Below are 27,563 nucleotides of genomic sequence, written 5' to 3'. Positions count from 1 at the left end.
TTTTAGATCTATAAAGCTTCAGTAACAGATTGCAATACTACCATTACACGGAAATCATATTACTGGTGCCATTAGTCACAAAGCTGTTTAGCTCTTATACTTTGTACTCTTAGAAGACAAATGCCTGTAGGCATGTACCTACTTTGTCTCACTAGGTAATCCTACTCTGCCAACCCTGTCTATTGTATGCAAGGTTAATAAAAGTCTTTTTCCTGGCCATTAATGCATTTGTTCTTCCTTTGGCTTGTGATGCGAATGAAAAATCAGCTGCTGACTTAACAACTTTATTTTTACTTCCAATTTTAAAAACTCATAAATATTAATATCACCCTATTTTAGTTTCTTTCTGAGTTTTCTTCAGTTTTATTAACAGACTCAACTCAAGTCAGCCAGCCTTTAATCATACATTTATATTGCCAAAAAAAAGAGAAGGTTATTTCAGCTTAAACTGAGTTTTCATTTTCTTTCTTTTTTTTTTTTTTTTTGAGCCATATCTCCATCTGTGTTCTCAGTATTAACATAAATGGTCCACACATTGCTGTTCTATGCAGTAATTTATTTAAATACATGCTTTGTAGGAGGACATGTTAGTAACATGTAGACAGGTTGAATGGTTCATGTATGAGTTCAGTACAATAAACAGCAACTGTTTACATGGTGAACAGAAATTGGTTAAAGGATAACAATACATTAGAAACCCTTAACAGCTCCCCTTGCCCTTCCTATATTATTTGTATCCCTCTCTATGTACCAGTGATCAACCTGAATCATGAGCAAGTCTGGAGGGAGATGGCTCTTTCAGAAGGCCCCATGGAGAAGAGACTGCCCGACTGGCTTGGAGAAGTACATCAGCTAAATGTAAATAGCAGCTCCCAGTAGGGTTATTGATCAGGGCTATGTAGAGGGTGTATATAACATGGTGAGGATAGGGGTGTTTGTTAAGGTTCCTTTTTCAAAAGTACTGTTATCCTTTTCTATTCAGAGATCTATTATATTGTTGCCAATTTTCAATCCTTATTGGGCTTTAATCAGGCACACCTATCAATCTCAAATGCTTTTTACCAGTACCATAACATGGAACACCCTAGCTGTTGCCTTGCTACTTCTTTTTGTGTTCCAATGTCCCTGCCATTCTGTACTTTCTATTCTACACTATTCTCTTCTATGTGCAGGATGTGTTCAAAATGCTGGTTGCCAAAGTGGGGACAAACTCTCAAGCACGTTGATTAAAATATTAGATATTATTTATTTTTCACTTACACCAGCATGTTGCAGTGATGCAAAGTAAAATCTGCACTTATATAACAGACCTGTGTACAACTGCATCGCTATGCTGTATGCTGCAAAAAATGCATCCACGTTTTCATGTATGAAGGTACTGAATTTTAAAGAAGCCCACTCTGAATGGATAAATGGGGTTCGTTGCACAGAAACGTGTGCTTTGGGACAAAGTGTATGGTAGCGTTACCAAGTCCCTAATGTTTTTGAGATGTCTTTTTACAAGAGGTTCAGTTACCTTTTTCATGAATTACCTTGATTGCTTAAACATTTGTTTAACAAGGTTGTGACAATGTGAAATGTTTTGTATGTTGTCTTGGTAAATATTTGTTCTGTACTAGGTCTTTTTTACCACTTTTATGGATTTCTGTTAATATTTTTTGTATGTCATTCAACAAGAAAGAGTCAAATATCAGATTAACAGCCAGTACATCTGAAAACAAATGACAATAAACCTACATAGGTGAACAATATCAAGGCTTGCTCATCCTATTAAGGCAGAACACTTTGTCCTTGGCCTGTGTTGAGTATAAAGCTTACACTGTATAGCAGACAGACACCAGATGCCTAATACTCCAGTTCTTGTTGTAGATGCAGCTAACAGATTGTTTATTGCTCAAATAACGGGCACATTATCTCAGTGTAATGTACATAATATTATCAGTGCCTAAATTTACAATCCACGACTCTAAAAAATAATTGTAAATATGTCTGAAATATTGTACTGAAACATGAAATATGATTATATAAGTATATATAATATTCGTTTTAATGAGATATACATATGCATGTACTTTTATGATGTCTCTTTAATTCAAACATTCAGCATTTTCCCCTTACCTTATCAATAACTGTTGCAATAAATGTAGATATATGTGACGTATTTCTATCTTCCAATTTAGTGAAACGGTCTACAAGTCTTTTTTAAAGCTTTTCTAGATCAAAAAACAAGAATCTAATATATTGTAGCTTACCAGTCCGTAGGAGCAGTTCATTTCTTTTTCTCAGGTCTTTTCCTTTCTTTTTACTAGGTAATCCTGTGATATACTTCCTGTTTCTGTCATATATATATATATATATATATATATATATATATGTATCAGGGGCAATATGCGCATAGATGGCCTGTTAATCTTTTCATTCTTCAAATACATGTAATAATTTCTCGACTTGATGCTCGGTAAAAAAAAAAAAATAATCATTTTCTTGAAGTGCTAAAAACTCTTCTTAGGCCTTTTAAACTAGCAGTCCTGTAGTAAACAAATTTGAAGTAGAGCAATGCTTCAAAAAGAGTATTAAAACTACATAGGGAATTGCAAACACTAATATTTCATGTGTCTGATCTCTCAAGGTAGATATTGAATAACATGAATAATAATAATAATAATAAATGATCTTCTAAATTTGTACTCAAAGTGCCAGTGCTGCAACGAACTTCTCATCAAGGTATGCAAAATAACGCAAATAAAAATAATATTCTTGTGTCTTATCAAAATCCAACATTATCAAATGTCATCAAAATCCTCAGTGATGTGATCACTTTCCTTTGCATCTTAATCAGCACTGTGTATGCTCACCTAATTCCCTAGAGAAGAAGGTCTAAAAGCATTTAGGGTGTAAGCAATTCCTCTCCATTGGTGGCTATATCATATCCTTTCTTCCAATCAGCAATGCGATAGTTTATGGATCTGTCCACACTCCCTCCCACTACCCACTCTCCTCTTCTCCAGTGGGTGATACGGTCATACAAGTGTAGCACTACTCCCTTGGGAGCTGCTGGTTACGGGTTCCCCTGGGTTACCATTAGCAACAGCATGACAGTTCAACATTTTCCCAAGTGTTTTTAGCTCAGTCAGGAAAAAGTCCAGTAGCTTTGATTTTTGTGTTTTTATTGAGAACTTGGATGGGAGAAGGGAATGAGCGAGATACTCCAACTTGTATAACTAGGCACAATTAGCTGTGACGACTGGTTAATGCTGAGTAACGCTGAGTAGCACTGTATAACGCTAGTTATGGCTAGGCCACTGCTTCACCTTGTCATAAGTATTGAAGTAGAATTGAGTGAACTTCCTGAGGCACCCCATTTGTTCCTATTCTTCAGGGTCAACTACACGGCACCCCCTTTACTGTCAAACTTCCTGTGTGAGCTAGCTCCTTGATCCCCTGACTTCTCTGGAGTGGTCCCCTATCCTAGGCAGACCCTGTGGCAAGTCCCCGATCCCCCGATGCTTTCAGAAACTCACCAGTAAAGACTTATTCACCGTCTTATTTGGACTGTACCCATTCACAGTACACAAGTATATATTTTATGTCACAATATCATAATTTTTCTGATGTATATGTGTTTATTTACGCACCTTCTACGGTCACACCATTTTTTTAATTTTTTATATATTAATTTCATGTACAGCTGCAAGAAAAAGTATGTGAACCCTTTGGAATGATATGGATTTCTGCAAAAATGTGATCATCTGATCAATCTGATCATCATCTAAGTCACAACAATAGACAATCACAGTCTGCTTAAACTAATAACACACAAAGAATGAAATGTTGCCATGTTTTTATTGAACACACCATGTAAACATTCACAGTGCAGGTGGAAAAAGTATGTGAACCCTTGGATTTAATAACTGGTTGAACCTCCTTTGGCAGCAATAACTTCAACCAAACGTTTCCTGTAGTTGCAGATCAGACGTGCACAACGGTCAGGAGTAATTCTTCACCATTCCCCTTTACAGAACTGTTTCAGTTCAGAAATATTCTTGAGGAATTTGGGGATTATGTTCTCCCCGAGGACTTCTAATTTTTTTCTACTACATAACTCAGAAATACCAATTAAAACTTATGAAGATTCAGTTCTGCAACATTTGATCAATGCCACTGAGTCTTGTATCTTCATCCTTGAAGTGGAAAGACCCACATCCATCCACGCTATCACTAAAGTTTTCAAAGTGAAAATATTAATAACATGGAAAACCTAGTCCTGAGGGAAAAACATTACTCGGAACTAGCAGTTAATTTTTAAAATTCTGGTTGCTCAATTTCTTGTCCCATACCCACTATTCCCTACCCCACATCTCCCTTTCCCCTTTCATTTTCTTTATTTACACATTTCAGGAATAACTACGAAGGAAGTGAATTTGGTTTTTACTTTCTATTTCCTCTAACTTGTTACTGATTTTTTACGGTATTTATTTATTTATTGTGACATTTGAACTTTAGTGTTCATTATTTGCATATGTATTCCATTCAGAGACAGTTCACACTACCACGACCAGAAAGTCGCCTCGTGACTTGAAGAGACTTGTTTAGAGACTTGGAAGAGACTTGGAAGAGACTTGTGCACTACTTTGAAGAGACAGGCGACTTTGTCTGTGGGGAATGCCTGGCTAATCTCTTTCTTCTTCCTGGAAAGTCTGATAACAAGTCGCTTCAATTAAGATAAGGAGGCGACTCCCATTGAAGTATATGGGACAGTCGGATCACAGGTCGCCTCAAAGTAGTACAGGACCCTTTTCTGAAGTTGGAGCGACTTCAGTAGTGCCAATTAAGACGGCACTGATTGATTAACATTGCTTTTGTTATGTCAAGCGACCTGGGGCTACACAAGTCGCCTCACAAGTCGTGCTAGTGTGAATGGGCTCTCACTGATACTGTGTACATTGCAGTCATATACTGTATTTATTTTATTGTTAAACCTGAATTCTTTACTTAAAGAATATACAAAAATAAAATAAGTATCATGGACCGAACCTAACTGGATTATATTTAAACAGAAATCCAATGATCCCTAAATTTACATAGTTACATAGTTAGTGAGGCTGAAAAAAGACACAAGTCCATCCAGTTCAACCTATGATGTGTGTGTGTGTTTGCTTTTAACCGTACATTGTATACCCCTGTATGTTGTGGTCTTTAAGGTGTCCATCCAATAGTTTTTTGAAACTATCAAGGCTCCCCGCTGATACGACTGCTTGCGGAAGAGAATTCCACATCCTTACCGCTCTTACAGTGAAGAACCCCTTACGCACTTTAAGGTTAAACCGCCTTTCCTCAAGTTTTAGTGAGTGGCCACGTGTCTTATTGTATTCCCTTACTCTGAATAGTTTGTTCCTTATGCTAGGGTCGCCAGTACAGTATTTGTACATTGATATCATATCCCCCCTCAATCGTCTCTTCTCCAGAGAGAATAAGTTCAGTGCTTGTAGTCTTTCCTCATAGCTGATGTCCTCCATTCCCCTAATTATTTTTGTTGCCCTTCTCTGGACTTTCTCCAGTTCCAGCACATCCTTCCTGAGGACCGGTGCCCAGAACTGGACAGCATACTCCAGATGTGGCCGGACCAGAGTTTTGTAGAGTGGAAGAATAATCTCTTTATTTCTGGAGTGAATCCCCTTTTTTATACAACCCAGTATTCTGTTGGCTTTGCTTGCAGCGGCTTGGCATTGCATGCCACTTCCAAGCCTGTTGTCTACCAGTACCCCCAGGTCCCTTTCCATCCTAGACTCACCCAGAGGTTCCCCCCCCTAGTGAGTAGCTTGCTTTCTGGTTACTGGCCCCCAAGTGCATTACTTTACATTTTTCTACATTAAATCTCATCTGCCATGTAGTTGCCCACCCCGTTATTTTGTTCAGGTCTGCTTGCAAGATTTCCACATCCTGCATAGAAGATATTGGCATGCCTAATTTAGTATCATCTGCAAATACTGAGATTGTACTAGATATCCCCTCCTCTAGATCATTTATGAATAAATTAAACAGGATTGGTCCCAGGACAGAACCCTGGGGGACCCCACTTTCCACACCCGCCCAATCAGAGTACTCCCCATTAATCACCACCCTCTGGACTCTCCCCTGGAGCCAGTTCTCTATCCAGGTACTCACCTTATGATCCATACCTACCTTCCTTAGTTTGTACAGTAAGCGTTTGTGGGGAACGGTGTCAAAGGCCTTTGCAAAGTCCAGATACACCACATCCACAGGCTTACCTTTATCTAAGTGGCAGCTCACTTCATCGTAGAAGGTTAATAGATTGGTTTGGCATGAACGATTTTTCATGAATCCATGCTGATTACTACTTATAATACCGTTTTCATTACTAAAGTCTTGTATGTGGTCCCTTATCATCCCCTCCAAAATTTTGCAGACTACTGATGTTAGGCTGACCGGCCTATAGTTACCCGGGATATATCTCGGCCCCTTTTTAAATATTGGTACCACGTTGGCTTTTTTTCCAATCAACTGGCACCATACCTGTCTGTAAACTATCCTTAAAGATCAAGAATAATTTAGATTATAGTAGTACTATTAGAGTGTTATTTATGTTCATCCACTCTCATGATCTAGATCAAGCATGTCCAACCTGCATCCCGGAACCTTAGGCAATGCGGCCCACTGCCCCCTGACAATTTTTTTTTTCTGGGGAGGAAGGAAGGAAGTCAGGTAGGGGGTACGGCCACAGAAGCTTCCAACTAACCGTAGGCAGAGGCTGCCTCAGAGGGGGGAGGGGAGCATGTGAAGTGTTTCTGACTCCTACCACCATGACCACTTCAAATCACTGAAGTTGTCATGGTGGTTAGAGTGTTCCTTTATTATCGCTCAGAAGAAGTAAACCTCTGTATACTGATTCCATTTCATTTGATCATCCTCTAGTTGTGTTAAATCAGTGCGGGGGGGTGCGGCGGCGCGGCGGCATTTTATTACTTATATACCTTAATTATAGTATATACGTATTTAATATGCGGCCCGAAAATTTCTCTACACTCAATGTGGCCCAGAGAAGCCAAAAGGTTGGACACCCATGATCTAGATTATGGTGCCAACAGCATAGCTGAGTCAGTAACCACTCTTTTCCCCACTGCAGTTAAAGCGGAACTGCACTGCATCTGAGCACCACAATGCTATTTAGTTATTTTTAATATTCAAAGAAAACTCCTTATCCATCCATGTCTTCATTAGGGCTGTGCATCTTCACTTACCTCACGATTCAATGCGATTACGATTATTAGGGTCGCGATTCGATACGATTCGATTCCGCGATGCATCACGATGCATCACGATTACTGCCCAATGCCCATGCCCAGCCCACTGCCCAATGGTTTTCAAAACTTTATAAAAAAAAACAAACAATCCAGCAGTCACAAATAAAAGAATCCTTTTTCTTTTCATTTGCTTCAAAGGACACTTTCCTGGACCCTGTCATGGCCTGCAAGCCCTGCATACTTTAGTGCACTTGCACTGCAAACATATAGGAAGGTCTGAAAATGCAAACAGCATAGCAGAGACAGACAACAACACTAGTATTTTACTAGAAGTAACAGTAAAATTAGTAAAAAACTGTAGTAGTGCAGTTTACTGCTTCATAAAAGAAAATATTAATATAAGCCAGGCCTACCACCATTTAAAGTACAACTAAAGGCCAAACTTTTTTTGGATTTTGGATAAATAGGCCTATAGTTGTACTTTAAGGCAAGCCAAGATAGAAGAAGCCAGCCAGCCAGCCAGCCAAGCTAATATTCTTGTGAAAATGGTCATCATAAATTCCCACAAAACATTATATATAAATCCTTTTATGTGAATATGCATTGCAATAAATTCCAGGTGTGCCATAACCTGTCCTCTACAAAACAGAGCACTTCCTGACTAGTAGCAAACATCAAGGGTGAACCTGGCAATAGTGCACTGCTGCATAACTTCCATGTTCACCGTGATGTTTGTTTCCCTCTGCAACTGCCAGTCAACTCAAGTGAGTTGATGGATTGGCTGCTAGAGGGGAGTTACAAATATAAGCTTTAAGCTTATCAATTCACTTATGTCATTTTTATGTCACTTACTGACAGAGACCCCCTCCCCCCACAGCTGAGCTGACTGCAGCCTGACACACTGACAGAGACCTGGGTGGATGTCCCACACCTTCCCCAATCCCCCACAGCACTGACAAACACTGAGAGTGAGTGAGTCCCCCCCTTGCCCAGACCCCCACACTGACAGAGACCTGGAAGTCCCACACCTTCACCAATCCCCCACAGCACTGACAAACACTTGAGTGAGAGTGAGTCCCCCCCCCCTTGCCCAGACCCCCACACTGACAGAGACCTGGATGTCACCCACACCTTCCCCAATCCCCCACAGCACTGACAAACACTGAGTGAGCCCCCCTTGCCCAGACCCCCATAGCTGACTGACACTGACAGAGACCCCCAGGCCCCCACTGACACTGACTGACCCCCCTGGCTGCCAGACTGCCACAGCAGAACAGTACCCCCGGGCCCCGACCGACTGTCCCCTGTCCCAGGCCCCCCCCCATCACAGACATCCCCCAGAGATACAGACGAGAGACCCCCATGAATGATTACACAATTATTTGTTCGGACATACCTGCTGTGTGACTGTGTGGGTTGTTGTGCACTGCATTGCAGAGGAGGACAGGTGCTGTGCTGCTCTCTGGGCTCTGTGGCGGGCGGCTGGCGTCACTGGCAGTGGCGTGGCGGCTGGGCCTCCAGGGCCTGTTGGCTACGGTGAGGTGAGGTGAGGTGAGGCTGGCGGCGCTGGCTGGCTGCGATGGAGACGCACTTGGGGCTCCTCGCTCCTGTGTGTGGACTCACTGGACTGGCGGCTTCTGGCTTGGATGGCTGGCTTCTAGGCCGCAGGTGGGACGCCGATACACGCGGGGGATGTCTTGCTGCGCCTCGGCCCGGGTCAAAGAGAGGCGGAAGGGGAGGGGCGGAGCCTTTTTATTAAGCTCCCGCCACTAACCCACCAATCAGCTGCCGATCCTGCGATCTTGTGATTTTTTTTTCCCTTGCGCGATAGGGCGTGGCCGCGGCTGATGACGTCATTTCCTATAATCGATTATGCCGGCAGCCCGCATCGATGCAGAATCGCGAGAGGCGAATCGCGATGCATCGATCTTTCGATTATATTCCCCAGCCCTAGTCTTCATGCTTTATTTTTCTGAGAAATCACTTTGAAAAACACCCCCTAGCATTTCTGCCCATGGCCATCTTGAGTAGATGAGATTATTCATGTAGCATTTACTTCCTTGAATCAATCTGCCCTTAGCTGAGGCATGCAGGCAGGAAGGTGTGCTTAGCTGAGAAACCCCCTCCTCACCTGAAGACTCAGATGGGATGTATGACATCATTTGCCTAGGCATGGAAACCAGGAAGCAACTGAAGAAAACAAGCAAATATGGTATAGTTTCCTATCTATTTACTAATTCTAGCAGCATAAGGATTAAAAATAGTCAATGTTAATTGAGAGAGTAAAGTTCTGCTTTAAACAATACAGCGTGATAAGCAGCCCACCCAGCCTGCTGTTGGAGCAGCAGCACACTGATAAGGTCATCCCTCTGCTCTACCCTGTAGGTATATTTAGAAAGGGAGACTGACAGCAATATGCAAAAGCAGTAGGTTTAGATTGTCCCAGGCTCTACCCTCTCCCAGTATCAATGCTATTATGAAGAAAATTCTATATACTGATATTAAGAAAAACTCTTTTTGGAAAAAAAAAAGAAAAACTCTTAAATTATGACCAGATTTCCTCAACCTATAAGTTTTTTTTTTGTTTTGATCCCAAATAGAGGTCTGGTATAGATTGTAAGGGAAGATCCCACAAAAAAAACCTGTTGTGGGGTCCCCCAAAAATCTATGTTGCCTGTTAGGCCAGGAAAGAGGCAGTGAGTGTGTGTCCCTCCCTACCCCAGGTATCTTCCCTCACATAAATAAGCAAGACGTACAGAGTCACACATTTACAAAGAAAATAAACACACACACAGAAAAAGTATTTTTTTTAAACCAACATGTCCCCACGATATCAGTCTAGTGTCAATTAGGTCCTTCGGTGATGTAGATCCATTGGCAATCATTATCAATGATGCCCTGCCACCAAATACCAACAATCCTCTTACGCTGAACTCTCGCTGCAAATGACAACTCCCAGGCTAACTGCTGAATGTAAATACACTGACCAGCATGTGGGCGACTGGAAGCTTCATTTTGTTGTGGCAGTAACATCAAATCATTTAGTTGGGCCAATTGGTGAACTACATACATTTTGGTTTTGGATCAAACTCAAAGTTGACTTGAGCCTGAAGCACTTTCCTTGTTAAGGGCACATGATGAGGCAATAAAAAAAATTATGTCAGATAAGAGATATTTTCTGGTATTTTATATTCTCCTTAAATTTCTGTGTTACAGAAAAAGAAAATAGCATATTAAATCAGGTAAACCAATTTAATCATCATATAATGCAAACAATGCTAATTTACAAACTCTAATGATGCAGTAAGAACTACACTAAGTAGGAATGAAAAAAAAAGTAAAACAAAGCAAAAATGTTTTAACTAGTAAACTGTACATACAATAATAGATTTAACATTTAGTTAAATAGTCAAAATAAAGGAGAAAAAGTCAGGTTAAAGTATAGTGGGATAATAGGACAAAAAGGGCTGTATGCATTGTGCAGTATGATACCACTGTAACTAAAGACTTTCTAATGTGGTACTTCTTAGCAATCTTTTGCAAAGATTACAATAAGAATTTACCAGTGGATAAATGACGGAATTGTTTTAGTATACTTAGAAGCTACACTTCTAAAATGCAGCCAGTTTCCATTTCTTGAATTCAGACAGTGATCTATCAGCTGGGAGATGGGTCCCTTGGCTCTTTTGGCTCTCCCTGACTGCAGAGAGTGGAGGGCACGCAGCAAGGGCAAGCAGTAGGAATTAAGCAATAAAAGTAATGAGCATGACCATGATGTGCTGGCGGAAAGTTATAGAGAGCGTAGAGGGGAGGATGGGGGCCATCCTCAAATGATGGAGACTAAAATAAAGTAAAAATGTGGCCTTGGATAACTGCTTTAGCAAATGTGTTACAGTAGTCAAAGTTTAGGTAGTAACATAGTGTACAACTCTCAACTACTGGTTATTGTCAAGCAGATTTTTATGAAGAAAAGCAGTTATCAATATAAGTATCATAACGTGGGAAAAGCATTACTAGCATGATTGGAAAACGAAACAGTTCTATAGCAGAACCTTCCTTTTTTTTTCCAATGTAAGCTATGCTGTAATCAGCGTGATGTCAAAAATTTTGAAGAGGGTGGCCAAAAATAAAAAGAAAACCAATAAAGAAAGGCATTTGAAATGAGACATAAAAGACGACAGGAATGTATAAGAGGCAGAAGAAATAAAAGCTAAACAGGAAAATTGAAAACACTGAAGACATTGAAGGCCCAGATTGAAGATAAAGAGAACATCAGGTAGAAAGACTACAATAAGATAAAAAGAGTAGATAGAGAGGAAGAAAAAGGACTGCAAATAGACATGAGAGAAAACGTTTCTCTGCTCCAGTGTTCTCGACAGCCAATTTCTGTTTCATTGCTACATCTAAAAAACTTGCAGCACGGAATTCCTAAATGAAAGATGGGTTAAATAGAAGGAAACTCAACTGTGCAAGTCACAATTCATAGCTTACTCTGGCAATATTTGGTTTGCAGTATGATAACCTTTTTTTAGGGGAGGTGCTAAAATTCGAGGCCACTGCCTCCATGGTCTCTAGTTTGGCTTGGTCATGCCAATGTCATCTTTAATGGAAATCAAGCTTATAAATGTGTCAATATAAAAAGGTCTTGTGTGCTAGATCATCCTTGGCAACAGTAATGATATCATTGTATTGAAAGGTTGTAATCAAACTAATTGTGTGCACTCACCAGGCTTCATATGCTTGTTCTTGTTAGGTACCTATGTTACAGGAATGTTTCAGGTCATTTTTATATTTATTTTTGAAGTGTATGTATCCTTTTTAGTTTTGAATAGAGTATGGAAGGATTAAAACCTCTATCACAGGGATTCCCAAACTACGGCCCTCCAGTTGTTCAGGAACTGCAATTCCCATCATGCCTAGTCATGTATGCGAATGTCAGAGTTTTACATTGCCTCATGGGATGTGTAGTTCTGCAACAGCTGCAGGGCCTTAGTTTGGGAATCCCTGCTCTATCAGATTATTTTTTTGCTGCCTGTGTCTCATTGGAGAAGTTTACCTTCACTTCCTTTCTCAGTGAATAACAGGAAATGAAAGGAAATCTAAAGTGAATGTAATTCCCATTATAGAGTGCTATCATAAGAACACGTGTCCCTTTGAAGTTTTTTCTCTCACTTCTGGCTCTGGTGACAACTTTAAACATTTACATTTGCCATCACTTTCTGTGTTACTGACAATGGTCTCCTGGAAAAATAAAAGAGCAAATAACCTCAGCGAGAATGCAGACAGCACAAAATGTGTGACAGTAAGCCCAACAGCTGCCCACTCTATTCACAAAAAAAGAAATCCTTTACATATAACACACACAGACATATAACACGCACCTACATTTTAAGAGGGAAGTTTTAGGAATAAACTTAAATTTTAAATAAAGAACTCTGAAGCAAAATAGGTGTCAGTGCCCATCAATGCAGCCTGATCAGTGCCCATCTGCAGCCCCACTATTGCCCATCAATACAGTCTGATTTATGCCCATCTGCAGCTTCACCATTGCCCATCAATGCAGCCTGATCAGTGCCCATCTGAAGCTTCACCGTTGCCTATCATTACAGCCTGATCAGTGCCCATCTGCAGCCTATTGCCATCATTGCAGCCTGATCAGTGCCCATCTGCAGCCTCACTATGGCCCATTATTGCAGCCTGAGCAGTGCCTTCTGCAGCCTCACTATTGCCAAACATTGCAGCCTGATCAGTAACCGTCTGCAGCCTCACCATTGCCCATCATTGCAGTCTGATCGGTGCCCATCTGCAGCCTCAGAAGATTAGAGCCACCGGATTACACAGAGCAGGGATCTCCTGCTTATTCGGCTGCCGCTGTTATACGAAGTCCCGCCTCCTAGACCAGCTCCTATTATAGATGTCACATGTCTCAGGAATTGGACCAGTGTGCTGTCTATCATAGGAGCCGGTCCAGGAGGCGGGACTTCATATAACAGCAGCAGCCAAAAAGGCAGAGGTCCCCGCTCTGTGTAGGCCGGTGGTGCTCAACCCCTCTCCCCTGTGAGGCATTAATCGGCGTATAACACGCACATAATAATTGCACTCTGTTTTCAAGGGGGAAAAAAGTGCATGTTATATGCCGATAAATACGGTACTTTAAGCTTACACATTTTTAAACTGATGTTTTTCATTTTTTACTGTCTACATACATTTTTTTATTTTATAGATAAACATGTAATACTGGGTGCTCAAATTATTGGGCCTTCAGCACATGTCCAAAGTAAAAGAAGGCCAATCACAATCAGTCACACAGGAATTCTCCCAGGGACAGGCCAAAGGGAAGAGAGAGTTCAAGAAAAGTGCTCCAAAACATTTGTTACTTCTCAAACCATTCCACTGAACAAGGGCCTCATGAATTGTCTGGGTTGTCATTTAGTTTGTCTTTCCCACTCTGCCTACTGAAACCTTCTTCAGAGTAACGGGTAGAAGCAATCAATCCACTGAGATCTATGAAGTCCAGAAAAGCCCAAAAAAAGGTAAATAATAGGTCAGGCTGATTGCAGCCTAGCAAGAATACATAATAAATTGAATTAGGGACACAACAGCATAGGACAGGGTCCCTAGAGTACTATAAATAAAATGCAATCCGTTACCTAACAATGATTCCTTATTTCTACTTTGAAGCTAAAACAATCTCTTTTATTAACAAAAGAGTAAAAAAAAATGCCCTTTTAGGATGGTTAGTTATCCTTGTAACTGTGCTTGTCATTGATCACAAATGCCAATATGTAAATCTCCTGGATAATTGCTATAGAAAATGTAATTGATCACAAGATGCTGTCAATAAGAAATACAGTTGATGAAGCAATACCAGGAGGAGGGTAAAGGGGAGTTAAGTAACTAGAAACAAAACAAAATTGTAAAATTTCAAAGATAGGGTTCAGATAACTGAATATTCAGTCTGTGTATAGAATAACACAAAATATGTCACCTAGTTCCACACTTAATACCCTAGATGGATTAATAACTAGCACAGTTTGATATATCAATTTATTGGCATGCTAATTAAAAGGTCTCATGGTGTGAAAATAATCACTGTTGGCATCTTAGCTATTCATTTGGCTCAAGGGTTTGACTGACTGGCTTTTGCATTCTCAGTCCCTGCCACCATAAATCCAGACTATCCACAAATCTTGAGGTATTGGGGAGTCCTGAGGACAGGGACAGTAGTCAAACGTCTGCAATAAGATGTCTTGGAAGAAAGACTGCATTATAGATGGAGTTAAGAGATAAAAAGTTGAGGAGTGACAGCATAGTTTCTGAGCTCTGTTAGATAAATTACACACAGCATTGTCCGTTCTGTCCTCTAAAGATGTGGTACTCATAAAAAGAAATTCTGTAGACGGGAGCTGTTGATCTTTGCCAATACCGACACATGTAATTAATAAGATTAATTAGCACAAAGAGAAGCCAAGTACATTATGACAATCGGAGGAAGAGTCTCTTATGAGTTTGCCATTGACAAGAAAACTCACTGCAGGGTATATTACATTTGATCATATTCAACAAACAGCAAAATTAGCAATGACTATTTGGTATGTGCACCAATCTTTAACATCCAATCAGATTTCAATTCACCAAAGGAAGACCAGTGAAAGATCTTTGGACACCATCATTGTACTTTTGTGCTAAATTGTGAAAAAAAAAAACCTCTTCTAACCAAAAGTGTAATTTCCATGGCTTTTTCTGTGTCATGAAAAAAACCCTTTTGGAGGCTAAAAGTAGAGGTTATAAATGTTTTAGATATGGTCATAGCCATCTGGTAGAAAGACAATAGCATTTACCGAAACGTATCTTGTACCCAGGCTTGTATCTTGTACAGTTTATGTCTAAATTACCATTCTTTCCTTGTCCAACTGTGCTAAAAAATGTAATCAACAATGTATGGCTGCACTCTAGTGGGGTATAAATACGCTTGCTAAAATACATTTATTCAAAACTCATATAAAATAGAGCATCTATTATTGTGTGTCAATAAATGTTCAAATAATTCTACCTTAAGACCATCATCACCACAACATCAATTGTTGAATACATCCATGTAAATGTGATGGTTCTGTTCACATATATGTCAGACAAAAAATGAGATATGCAATCCACTTATAATAAAAAAGCAAAATACTGTATAAAATAGTATATTTTTTTCCAGCAACATGTAAAATGGCTACACGCTATCGATGAGCTAAAGTTCGGGCCAAAGTGAATTCTGTCTATATTCGTAAGAAACTGTCACATGATAGCAGGCCACAACCCAATCAGCTGCAGCCATGGAAATCCCTGCCCCTCAGCACCACTTAACATGGTGACATCATTGACCTAATGTGTTCAAATGATCATATTTGGACAATGTCACTGACCAAATATGTTGCCATAGGTCAGTGATGTCACTCTTCTGCATTGGATATAGTGTTAACTTCTTAGATACTGAAATTAGTTAGGAAAAAGGTGATCTATATGATAAACCTATACATAGAAGACAAATACTTTACTACAAAAGTTTTTACCACAAAGAGTATTCAGGCTGATACTGTGACAGTGCTATACCATGGTGTCAGAAAGGTTCACCCAGGGTTTTCATCAATGCAGGTTGAAGGGCTCCAGGAAGTTGGCTTTGAGCAGAGAAAACTGGATTTTGCCTTCTTCTTTTGGTTTAGTACATCCTGGCATGGGTTCTGAAGCCCAGTGGATTTGTAGACTTTTGTCCGGGATGAAGCCTCAAGGGCTGGGTTCATTGTTTGCCAGCAACAAGCAATCTGTACGGATGCTGACTATATTCCAGGGCTCTAACCAGCTAATGAGACATTTGTGCAGCCAGAGAGCAGCAGATGCATACACAAACTGGGAATGTGTGTCTGTCTGCACTAACCAGGCCAACACCTGGAGATACAGTACATTTGCTTCAGGATCAGCATTACTCTATTGTGTTATGGACTGAGAGGCTGTGCTTTATTTCTGAGAGTTGTAGGCTGAGAGCTGCTTCAAAAACCAGGAGGCTGTTTTGAAGTTCATGAGAAGTACTACTCTTAAATTGAACCCTCACTATACCCAAAAGCAAAAAAGGCAAAGGCTAATCAGATAATTAGTGATCTAGAAATTAAACAAATAAGAATTGTGAAACTGTGTGACAGATATGCTTGGTAAAGAAAATGATAGCGTTATGAAACAATAGGACAGACAAAACCAGCAAAGAAATGATAAATCTAATTTGCCCTTACTGAGTCAATTTCATCCATTTCCATATTGGATTTCTTAAAATTATGTTTAAATTAATTTATTGAAAGTGTACAAAGAAGACAAACATCAAAGATAATTGTAAAATATAACCAAATCGGTGTATAATAATATATACAGTATAGCACAGAAACATGAAAAATAAGTCACACAAATTAAACAGAAAATAGTGGATAACAATGCCAACATTAAATAAAGCCTTACTTATCAGCATATGAAACACATTAGTCCTGAGAGAGGACCAGTCATAGGTTGATTATTTAAAATTGTATACAGTGCCTTAAAAAGGTACTCATACCCTTTGAAATTTTCAACATTTTGTCATGTTACAAACAAAATTGTAAATATATTTTATTGGGATTTTAGACCAACACAAAGTGGCACATAATTGTGAAGTGAAAGAAAAATTATAAATGGTTTTCAATTTTTTTTACAAATAAATATCTGAAAAGTGTGGCGTGCATTTGTATTCAGTCCCCCTGGATCAATACTTTGTAGAACCACCTTTCGCTTCAATTACAGCTGCAAGGCTTTTTGAGTATGTCTCTACCAGCTTTGCACATCTAGTGAGTGAATTTTTGCAAAATAGCTCAAGCTCTGTCATTGGATGGGGAGCATCTGCGAACAGCAATTTTTAAGTGTTGCCACTGATTTTCAATTAGATTTAGGACCGGACTTTCACTGGGCCATTCTAACACATTAATATGCTTTGATCCAAACCATTGATGGCGAACCTTGGCACTCCAGATGTTTTGGAACTACATTACCCATGATGCTCATGTACTCTGCGGTGTAGTTGAGCATCGTGGGGAATGTAGTTCCAAAACATCTGGAGTGCCAAATAAATAAATTACACACCGGTGGGCTCTATTTACTAATTATGTGACTTATGAAGGCAATTGGTTCCACTAGATTTTCATTAGGCCCCTTTCACACATGCGGACTCTTCAGATCCTCCTCTCCGTTTTTTTGGCGGATCTGAACGGATGCCCCATGCATCTCTATAGGAAACAATGTTAAAAGAACTGTAGTGCATTTCTGCAAAAAGCACCAAAAAACACATAGGTGTGAACCAGCCCTAAGATATTTAGCAGCAGCAGCATGCGTTTTTTTGTATCACGTGACATAATGGGGTTAAAAGATAAAATAAATGAAGTCCTTTGTAGTATGAGATATATAGTATGTATAGTAAAAGAGCAGATAATCGCTACTATAATACTGTTTATGTGAAAGAAAATAGGGTGCGCTAACCATACAATTATGTGGCAGCACTGAAATGGGGAAAATAAATGTGAAAAAAGGTATAGTGCGCTCAACACAATCATAAATATTAAACATATGACATCTGGGATGACCCAAATATTATGGTGATCTTCATACAGTGTGAAAAACCATATGTAAAAATATATAATTTATAACAATCATGAAAAAATATATATAAAGTCCTCCAATTGATCCAGATAATCTCAAATAGCCAAAGATCAATCTTCCATCAATAGTGGATCTTCAATCTTGCTAATCTTAGACCAATATGTGAGGGTGAAATAGAAGAAATAGTCTCTTACCAGATAAACAGTGCTAATTTTTGGGGCCCATACTGGCCGACACTTACATTTTTTTTCCTGTGAATGCCTAATGTACCTCCAGCCACAGAATACAACATTCTTAGCTGTCAGGTAAACTCATGTAGGCCAATTTTTGGGGCCTATACTGGCCGGAACTTACATCTGTATCCTGTGAATGCTTAATGTACCTCCAGCCACCACATACTACGTTCTTAGCTGTCAGGTAAACCCATGTGGGCTAATTTTTGGGGCCTATACTGGCTGACACTTTTGTATCCTGTGAATGCCTAATGTACCTCCAGCTACCAAATACTACGTTCTTAGCTGTCAGGTAAACCCATGTGGGCTAATTTTTGGGGCCTATACTGGCCGACACTTACTTCTTTATCCTGTGAATGCCTAATGTACCTCCAGCCACCAAATACTACATTCTTAGCTGTCAGGTAAACCCATGTGGGCTAATATTTGGGGCCTATAGTGGCCGACACTTACTTCTGTATCCTGTGAATGCCTAATGTACCTCCAGCCACAGAATACAACATTCATAGCTTTTAGGTAAACGCATGTGGGCTAATTTTTGGGGCCTGTACTGGCCGACACTTACTTCTGTATCCTGTGAATGCCTAATTTTTCAGACTAGAATTGAAAATCAATGGGTCTGTAAACATTCTGCCAAATTGTGGAATGGATGTGGACCCATTTTACAGATGTGTGAATGGACCCTATATGTATTTGACATGTATTTACTGGCTGCTATCAGTTCTGGCTGATTTATGAAAAAAAAAAATTCCAATTGCAATACTTCTGTTATGACATTGTCCATGTGGTGGGGCTATTTGTGCACAGCTAGTAAGTCTTTTGTGGCTGCAAATATGACCTAAAGGTTTTTAAAGTTTGCCTCCAATTAAAGTCAATGGGGCCCACCGCAAACTTGCGGTTCGCAGACATTTGAGAAAATTTGCGGCTGATGTTCGCGAACCGCCCCGGCCGATGTTCGTCCATCACTAGCCACTGGTCTATTACACCAGTTGTACAAAAAAATGGCCAGTGAGTTTGGCACTGTGTGTTTTAGAGTTAACGCAGCAAAAGAGGCAATATTGTTGCAGGACCCAAATACACTTATAAAAGTATACTCAGTTAACACCCCACTTCAATATGTGAAATTAGGGGGCCACTGGTCTATCACACCAGTTGTACAAAAAATTGACAAGTGAGTGTGGCACTGTGTGTAGCAGAGTTAACACAGCAAAAGAGGCAATATTGTTGCAGGACACAAATACACTTATAAAAGTATACTCCGAAAACGCCCCACTTCAATATGTGGTATTGGGGGGCCACTGGTCTATCACACCAGTTATAATACATTAAAGGTGCTTTTGTCACTGTTTGTAGTATTGCTGCAGCAATGCTCACCACACCAGTCACAATGCTGCACAGTACACAATACAAATCCACTCTAATATGCTTTCTATATAGTGCACTGCACACCTATACCAAGTAGCAGCCCTTAAATATACTTTTGTGGACCTTAACAGAGTGATTTGTGTCACTGACAATCTGTCCCTGGTGCACACAGCAGACCTCTCCCTACACTGACAAAAGAGACTGTACATCTATACCAAATAGCAGCCCTAAAATGACTTTTGTTGACCTTAACAGAGCAATTTGTGTCACTGACGATCTGTCCCTGGTGCACACAGCAAACCTCTCCCTACACTGACAAGAGACTGTACACCTATATCAAATAGCAGCCCTTAAAAGGACTTTTGTGGACCTTAACAGAGCGATTTGTGTCACTGATGATCTGTCCCTGGTGCACACAGCATAGCTCTCCTTACACTTATAAGAGACTGAAGACCTATACCAAATACCAGCCCTTAAAAAGACTTTTGTGGATCCTAACAGAGCTATTTGTGTCACTGGCAATCTGTCCCTGATGCACTCGCCAACCTCTCCCTACACTGACAAAAAGCAGACTGTGAAATGACCGTCAGCTCTGGTCTATTTATAAGGTAGGGGGCATGTTCATGTGCTGAAAAGTTGCAATTGGCTGTCCCGTTCCACCTGAAGGCTGTGTCATGGGTCAAAGTTCTCCCCAATGTAAACTAATATGGCCGCCGCAAACAATGCCATGTGTTCGCAAAATCGGCGAGCTGCGAATAAACAAAGTTTCGCGGGCGAACCGCAAGGGCATCCCTATTCATGAGGATACCACACTCAGAGCAGACATGATGCAAGATCCCCAACCAGGTAGTATAGACATTTTTGTGGATGTCTCATGTAATAGACCAAATGACAACACATACTTAACTGGGTATGCTGTAGTACAACTCCCAGATATTGTGCGGGAAGCCAAAGCTAATCGACATTGTTCAGCACAAGTGGCAGAGTTAATTTATTTCATGTCAGTTATTTGAGGGAAAAGATGTAAACATTTACATGGATTGTAAATATGCTTTTGGTGTGGTACATGATTTTGCCAAAATCTTGCAAAGAAGAGGGTTTGTAGCAGCTGATGGTAAGGGAATTTCACACGCTTTGTTGGTGAATGATTTGTTGGAGGCCATACACAAACCTCGTCCTGTTGCAGTGATAAAATGTAAGGCACATACTAATTCTAATGACCTTGTTGCCCTAGGTAATGCTTTGGCTGACAAAATCGTCAAAGAAGTTGCTTTTGTTACCCATGCAAGTTCCTTTGCCCCAAGAAATCCTACCTTTGTCCTTCTAAAGCCACCCACAATTCCAGAACACCAGTTGTTGAAAGAACTACAAAATACAGCCACTAAGGAAGATGTAGAATACTGGAACAAAAAAAGGTTTGTCCTTAGAACAAAATGGTCTTATGACAAAAGAGGGGATCATAGGCATACCTCAACATAGTGCACCTATCATTATAGTGTAGTTTCATGGTATAGGACACAGAGGACAACAGTTAACAATACAAGAATTGAAAAAAAGGTTTTGCATTAAAAATATGAAATACAGAGTCCAGGACCAGTTGAGTAGATGCATAACATGTATTAGGAACAATACACAGGGTGCTCAACATGGGAAACATAATAATTTGCTGCCACCCCAAGGTCCATTTCAAGAATTGCAGATTGATTTCACACACATGCCTAAAGGTAGTAGGAACAGAATGAAGTATCTGCTAGTTATAGTAGATATATTTAGCAAGGGGTCAGAAGCTTTTGAAACTCATAAAGAGAACGCACTTACAGTAGCCATAATTTTGTATAAAGAAATAATCCCAAGGTGGGGTTGCCCATTAACCACTGATTCGGACAAAGGTCCTGCATTCACTTCTAAAATGTTGCAACATATTGCTAAATTAATGGTGAATAATTGGAAGTTTCATATTCCATACCATCCCCAGAGTTCGGGGGTGGTGGAAAGAATGAACCGTACAATTAAAGAAAAATTGCAAAAAATTACAGGAGGCACTTATGTTAAGGCATACTTGCCATCAGTACTGGCAGAAATAAGGATGACTCCTAACAAAACTACTAAAATGTTTCCTTTTGAAATTTTTATGGGAAGACCCTTTCCCACGCCTTGGACAAGAGGTCCAATGGTATTATTGCCAGGTGATTTGGAGCTGATTAAGGAGGAATATGTTTTGAATCTTACGCGGCTTTTGAATGGCATCTACGGTGATGTCTCTCTTTCTTTTCCTCTTCCTCCACAGGAACCGACACATCCGTTTAATCCAGAAGACCGAGTAGTGGTTAAAGCACTTCACAAGCACAAGGTTACAGATCCACCGTATGGGAAGCCAACTGTGGTGACTGCTGTAACAAGAACCCCCAATCCTAACAGCCGATTCTCAAGCTGTGATTCCTGCTTCAAGCATTTATTTATTTATTTCAGGTACTTATATAGCGCTGTCAATTTTACGCAGCGCTTTACATATACATTGCACATTCACATCAGGATGAAAAAGGTCAAGTTTTTTTCTTTTTTCTTTGGGGTGGAGTTCCCTTTATAATCTGTACCAGACCCAAAGGGCCTGGTATGGATTTGGGGGGGGGGGGCCCACACTGTTTCTTTTTTTTTTTAATTCTGTCATAGGGTCCCCCTTAACCTTTTAAATACAGGGCACTTTCACCTCCTTCCTACCGAAACCAAATTTCAGCTTTCAGTGCTCATTGGCATCTATGGGAAATATTGTTCAGCTTGACATGGCACTGCTCCCTGTCTTTAACTTTGGCATCTATGGGAAATATTGAACTAAAGAGGGTGTTTTTTGGGATTTTGAATGAGACGTATAGCACTATACGTCTCCATCCCTAAATCTATATGTAAGGTTGGGACTTTAAATGAGGCATGTGTAACATGACTAACAAACTAGTTCATGTTAAAAAAAAAAAAAAAACGTATGTTTATTTTCTTGGAACAGTAAATAGCAGAACAGTATCACAGTGGGTACATACATAGGATTGTAAACATGTCAATGACATATTGCAAACCATATATACATAAAAATAACAGCATAGCACATTGCATAGTATGATGAAAATACTGTCCTCCATATCATGAAATCACTTAAAAAACAGAATGATGTACTGTAAGCTGAATAAAAGAAAAGGGCATGTAGAACCGTCTGTCAAAACATGTGATAATTGATATGATTGTACCCTATGATAAGAAACTTTGAAATATTTGATACCTACATCCCAAATTATACAGATTTTTGTATTACCAAACACCCCTGTAGGGGATTGGTAGATGTGGGCTATGGGGGGACTTTTTTGGTATCGTACTCATGATATATAACAACACATCATTTATATAAAATTAACTTTTTATTATACATTACAAATTAAAAACATTTGATTTTACACAAACATTTCAACATATGAAAAAATATATTTTGAATAGTTAGTGACTTGGGTGGACCGCTCGTGCTGCCACCCATGTCCTTGCCCGACATGTTTCGCTAAACAAAGCTTCTTCAGGGGCAGATTGGCATGATAAGAATTCTGTTTTTATCTATAAAACATCAATACAAATTTAATATACAGTGGGTACAGAAAGTATTCAGACCTCCTTAAATTTTTCACTCTTTGTTATATTGCAGCCATTTGCTAAAATCATTTAAGTTCATTCTTCTTCCTCATGAATGTACACACAGCACCCCATACTGACAGAAAAACACAGAATTCAGTATTCAGACCCTTTGCTCAGTATTTAGTAGAAGCCCCCTTTTGATCTAATACAGCCAGGAGTCTTTTTGGGAAAGATGCAACAAGTCTTTCACACCTGGATTTGGGGATCCTCTGCCATTCCTCCTTGCAGATCCTCTCCAGTTCTGTCAGGTTGGATGGTAAACGTTGGTGGACAGCCATTTTTAGGTCTCTCCAGAGATGCTCAATTGGGTTTAAGTCAGGGCTCTGGCTGGGCCATTCAAGAACGGTCACGGAGTTGTTGTGAAGCCACTCCTTCGTTATTTTAGCTGTGTGCTTAGGGTCATTGTCTTGCTGGAAGGTAAACCTTCGGCCCAGTCTGAGGTCCAGAGCACTCTGAAGAAGGTTTTTGTCCAGGATATCCCTGTACTTGGCCGCATTCATATTTCCCTCGATTGCAACCAGTCGTCCTGTCCATGCAGCTGAAAAACACCCCCACAGCATGATGCTGCCACCACCATGCTTCACTGTTGGGACTGTATTGGACAGGTGATGAGCAGTGCCAGGTTTTCTCCACACATACAGCTTAGAATTAAGGCCAAAAAGTTCTATTTTGGTGTCATCAGACCAGAGAATCTTATTTCTCACCATCTTGGAGTCCTTCAGGTGTTTTTTTAGCAAACTCCATGCAGGCTTTCATGTGTCTTACACTGAGGAGAGGCTTCCGTCGGGCCACTCTGCCATAAAGCCCCGACTGGTGGAGGGCTGCAGTGATGGTTGACTTTCTACAACTTTCTCCCATCTCCTGACTGCATCTCTGGAGCTCAGCCACAGTGATCTTTGGGTTCTTCTTTACCTCTCTCACCAAGGCTCTTCTCCCCCGATAGCTCAGTTTGGTTGGACGGCCAGCTCTAGGAAGGGTTCTGGTCGTCCCAAACGTCTTCCATTTGAGGATTATGGAGGCCACTGTGCTCTTAGGAACCTTAAGTGCAGCAGAAATCTTTTTGTAACCTTGGCCAGATCTGTGCCTTGCCACAATTCTGTCTCTGAGCTCTTCAGGCAGTTCCTTTGACCTCATGATTCTCATTTGCTCTGACATGCATTGTGATCTGGAAGGTCTTATATAGACAGGTGTGTGGCTTTCCTAATCAATTCCAATCAGTATAATCAAACACAGCTGGACTCAAATGAAGGTGTAGAACCATCTCAAGGATGATCAGAAGAAATGGAAAGCACCTGTGTTAAATATATGAGTGTCACAGCAAAGGGTCTGAATACTTAGGACCGTGTGATATTTCAGTTTTTCTTTTTTAATAAATCTGCAACAATGTCAACAATTCTGTGTTTTTCTGTCAGTATGGGGTGCTATGTGTACATTCATGAGGAAAAAGAATGAACCTAAATGATTTTAGCAAATGGCTGCAATATAACAAAGAGTGAAAAATTTAAGGGGGTCTGAATACTTTCCGTACCCACTGTACATACAGTACATTTCAACAGATTCTGTTATCCTCAGTATATCTCAGGATGGAAACATCCCAAGCTCCGTGCGATGCCCTACATGCGGTACCCCTGATTGACGTCTCCCCGGCGAGTGCGGGGGCAAAACAGAAAGGGTGAATTTATATACATAGAGTCAGGTAGGGTGCTCACTATAGATATAATTAAGGAAAGAAAAGGGAATGTTACCTTCACCTTCAAAAGTTGTGCAAAAAATAATGCACGGTGAAAGTTCCAGCTTTCATAGTGTGAAACAATTCATATATACATATGTTAGGACACCTACCAAAAGTTGTCACTTGACATCAAACATATAATAATGATGTGGAGGAGAGGGGCCGGACCGCAGTAAGATGGAAATACTTTACTTTCAGATGGACTTGGGGGGAACCAGAAAACAAAAAGAGAGAGGAAAATAAACTATATATATATATATATATATATATATATATATATATATATATATATATATATATATTTTTTTTTTTTAACCAAAGCCGGTCAGTTTATATACTCCCCATCTATAGAAGGCAATCATGCATTTGGGGGGATATGATTATAAGATATAAAATTATACTATACTTACCTTCTAGCTATTTATAATAGAATAATGACAGATCCACAACACTGCACAAATAGATGGTATTCACAGTGTGGCTGGTATTACAAGAGATCTGGATTCTTGTTTAAAATGCCATAGTCTACTCCTTGTTTGGCAGTTAAGTAGAGATGTCCCATTACCATTATAGTGAATCTGTGGAAAGAGGATTATCCAATGGACATTACTGTCCCTTGCACATGATAAAACCATCCATCTCCCTAGATTAGCCTCATAGTGTTGTGAAAGTTCGTTCTGCCGCCATCCACATCTCTGCCCCTCTTCCGCCATTGCGGCGTGTATCCATTTATATGCCCAAACCCGGACGTGTCACCTCCAGTTGGAGGTGACGTCATTCCTGTCCGGTCTCCAAATGCGCATGTATTTGGCGCACGCGCACTGCTAAGTGTGGGAACTCCACAGTGACGTGGGTCCCCGGCTGCTGCAAGTAAGGGCGGAAGCAATACATGTATGCCTCCGCCCCTTGCCTGGAGACTGCAACACTCGCCGGACAGAGATCCACAGCACCACCCAGTGGCCAAACAAAGTACCGCACAGAGCAGGGCACGACACTAAAGCTCATTGGAATCCAATAATGGATATTACCTGGAATTAAAATAAACTACACAAATTTAGATATATACATACAAGCTAATTATCTACATTTAAGTATTGATATAAACAATCTTTTGCCATTTATATTGCAGAATAATTCCATGATTGTAAATAAATGTATTACAAATATATTACCTTACTACTGACATGTTTAACCTATAATTGATCGTTGTTCTCACTATTAGGCATAGACCATGTTGTTGAACCTAACCTCCAGACTACACATCCTATGGACCTCAGAGGCTACCTAGGCTTAGATTAAATGTAATCTCATTCTCTCCATTTAATTTTATATTCTAAATTCATTATATTCCTACATTTGCCATGAATATTAATATGTGTCCTCATATCTTATAGAAAAGGCTTGTTGTTAAGAGCTCATTGATGCCAGGTGGCATAGTGGCATTGAGAGATTCTATCCAGTAGGTCTCTCTTTGGAGCACCCGTTTGTCCCAATTGCCTCCCCTGGGATCTGGAGGTATTACTGACCAAATTTGTCGGTTGGTAGCCAAATCCGGAAATTTCTGAGATTTTAACTTATATTGGGACTGGGCTGAACTTTTGACTTCTATTTGAGTGTGAGACACTGTTTTTTCTTTTTGGTCTACAGCAGCTCTAATTTCTGGATTTCCCTCTTCATAAAGGAGGGAAAGATCACGTAGAGCCCTACATTCTGCCATCGTATAGCTACGTGTACGTTCTGCTAATTCTCTTTACAATTTTTCTTCCTTTCTCTCCTCATCGAATATGTACTTGTACGTTAAATTTCTGGCAAACATGTGTATGTCTTTGATCGTTTCTCTAGGATCAATTGGGTTAGAGGGACAAAATCCCAATCCCAATTGAAGAACTTGTTTTTGGGCTATAGTTAATGTTGTATCCGTAAGATTAATGATATTTAGTTGGTTTGTGTGACTATTGAGGTCTGAGAGTTCTGATGTACAATTGGGTCTAAACTTCTCTGCCTCGTATTCTTGGGTATAGGTGTTGTTTGCCCTTCTAAAAATTCATCATCAGCATTGGCTAGGGGTAGATTTTGTTGGCCTGTCACACCTGATGCGCCTTTTGTTAAAATTGTATGCATAATTGGGGTTAAATTTGTGGATTGTGCAGTTTTATCTATTTGTGTTCGTGTATCAGGTTTCTTTTTATTTATAGGGTGTGTGGGTGATGGTCCTGTACCATTCCGTCCTCGTTTTTGTGGTTTTGTGCGTGTATTAGTGGATATTCCTACTCTGGGGCGTGAACTTTGTGAAATTGAACTGGACAGTGATTAATCTGATTCCATAGTTTCCTCTGGATTTTCTTGTGTCATCTGTGTAGTACGTTTCCGTGAATGTGTGATATGTGATTTATCTATCCAACTATATGCATAGCCATTGCTAAAGGCTTGTTTGTCCCTATTAAATTTACATATTTACAATTTATTAAATTGTTTTTTTTAAATAATGTCTTTGTTAATAACTGCGAGACGATTCTTAATTTCTTGAGTATATATATATCAACTATATGCCTAAGATCGCATATATAGTAACAAGGGGAAGCTCAACGATTATACTTAGTTTGGTATAAACATGAGTAGAATAAGTCACAATCTCGGATGAAC

This window comes from Pelophylax lessonae (assembly GCF_965119305.1).
Source record: "Pelophylax lessonae genome assembly, chromosome: 1".
Classification (NCBI taxonomy): domain Eukaryota; kingdom Metazoa; phylum Chordata; class Amphibia; order Anura; family Ranidae; genus Pelophylax; species Pelophylax lessonae.
Note: the sequence above shows the minus strand (reverse complement) of the source record.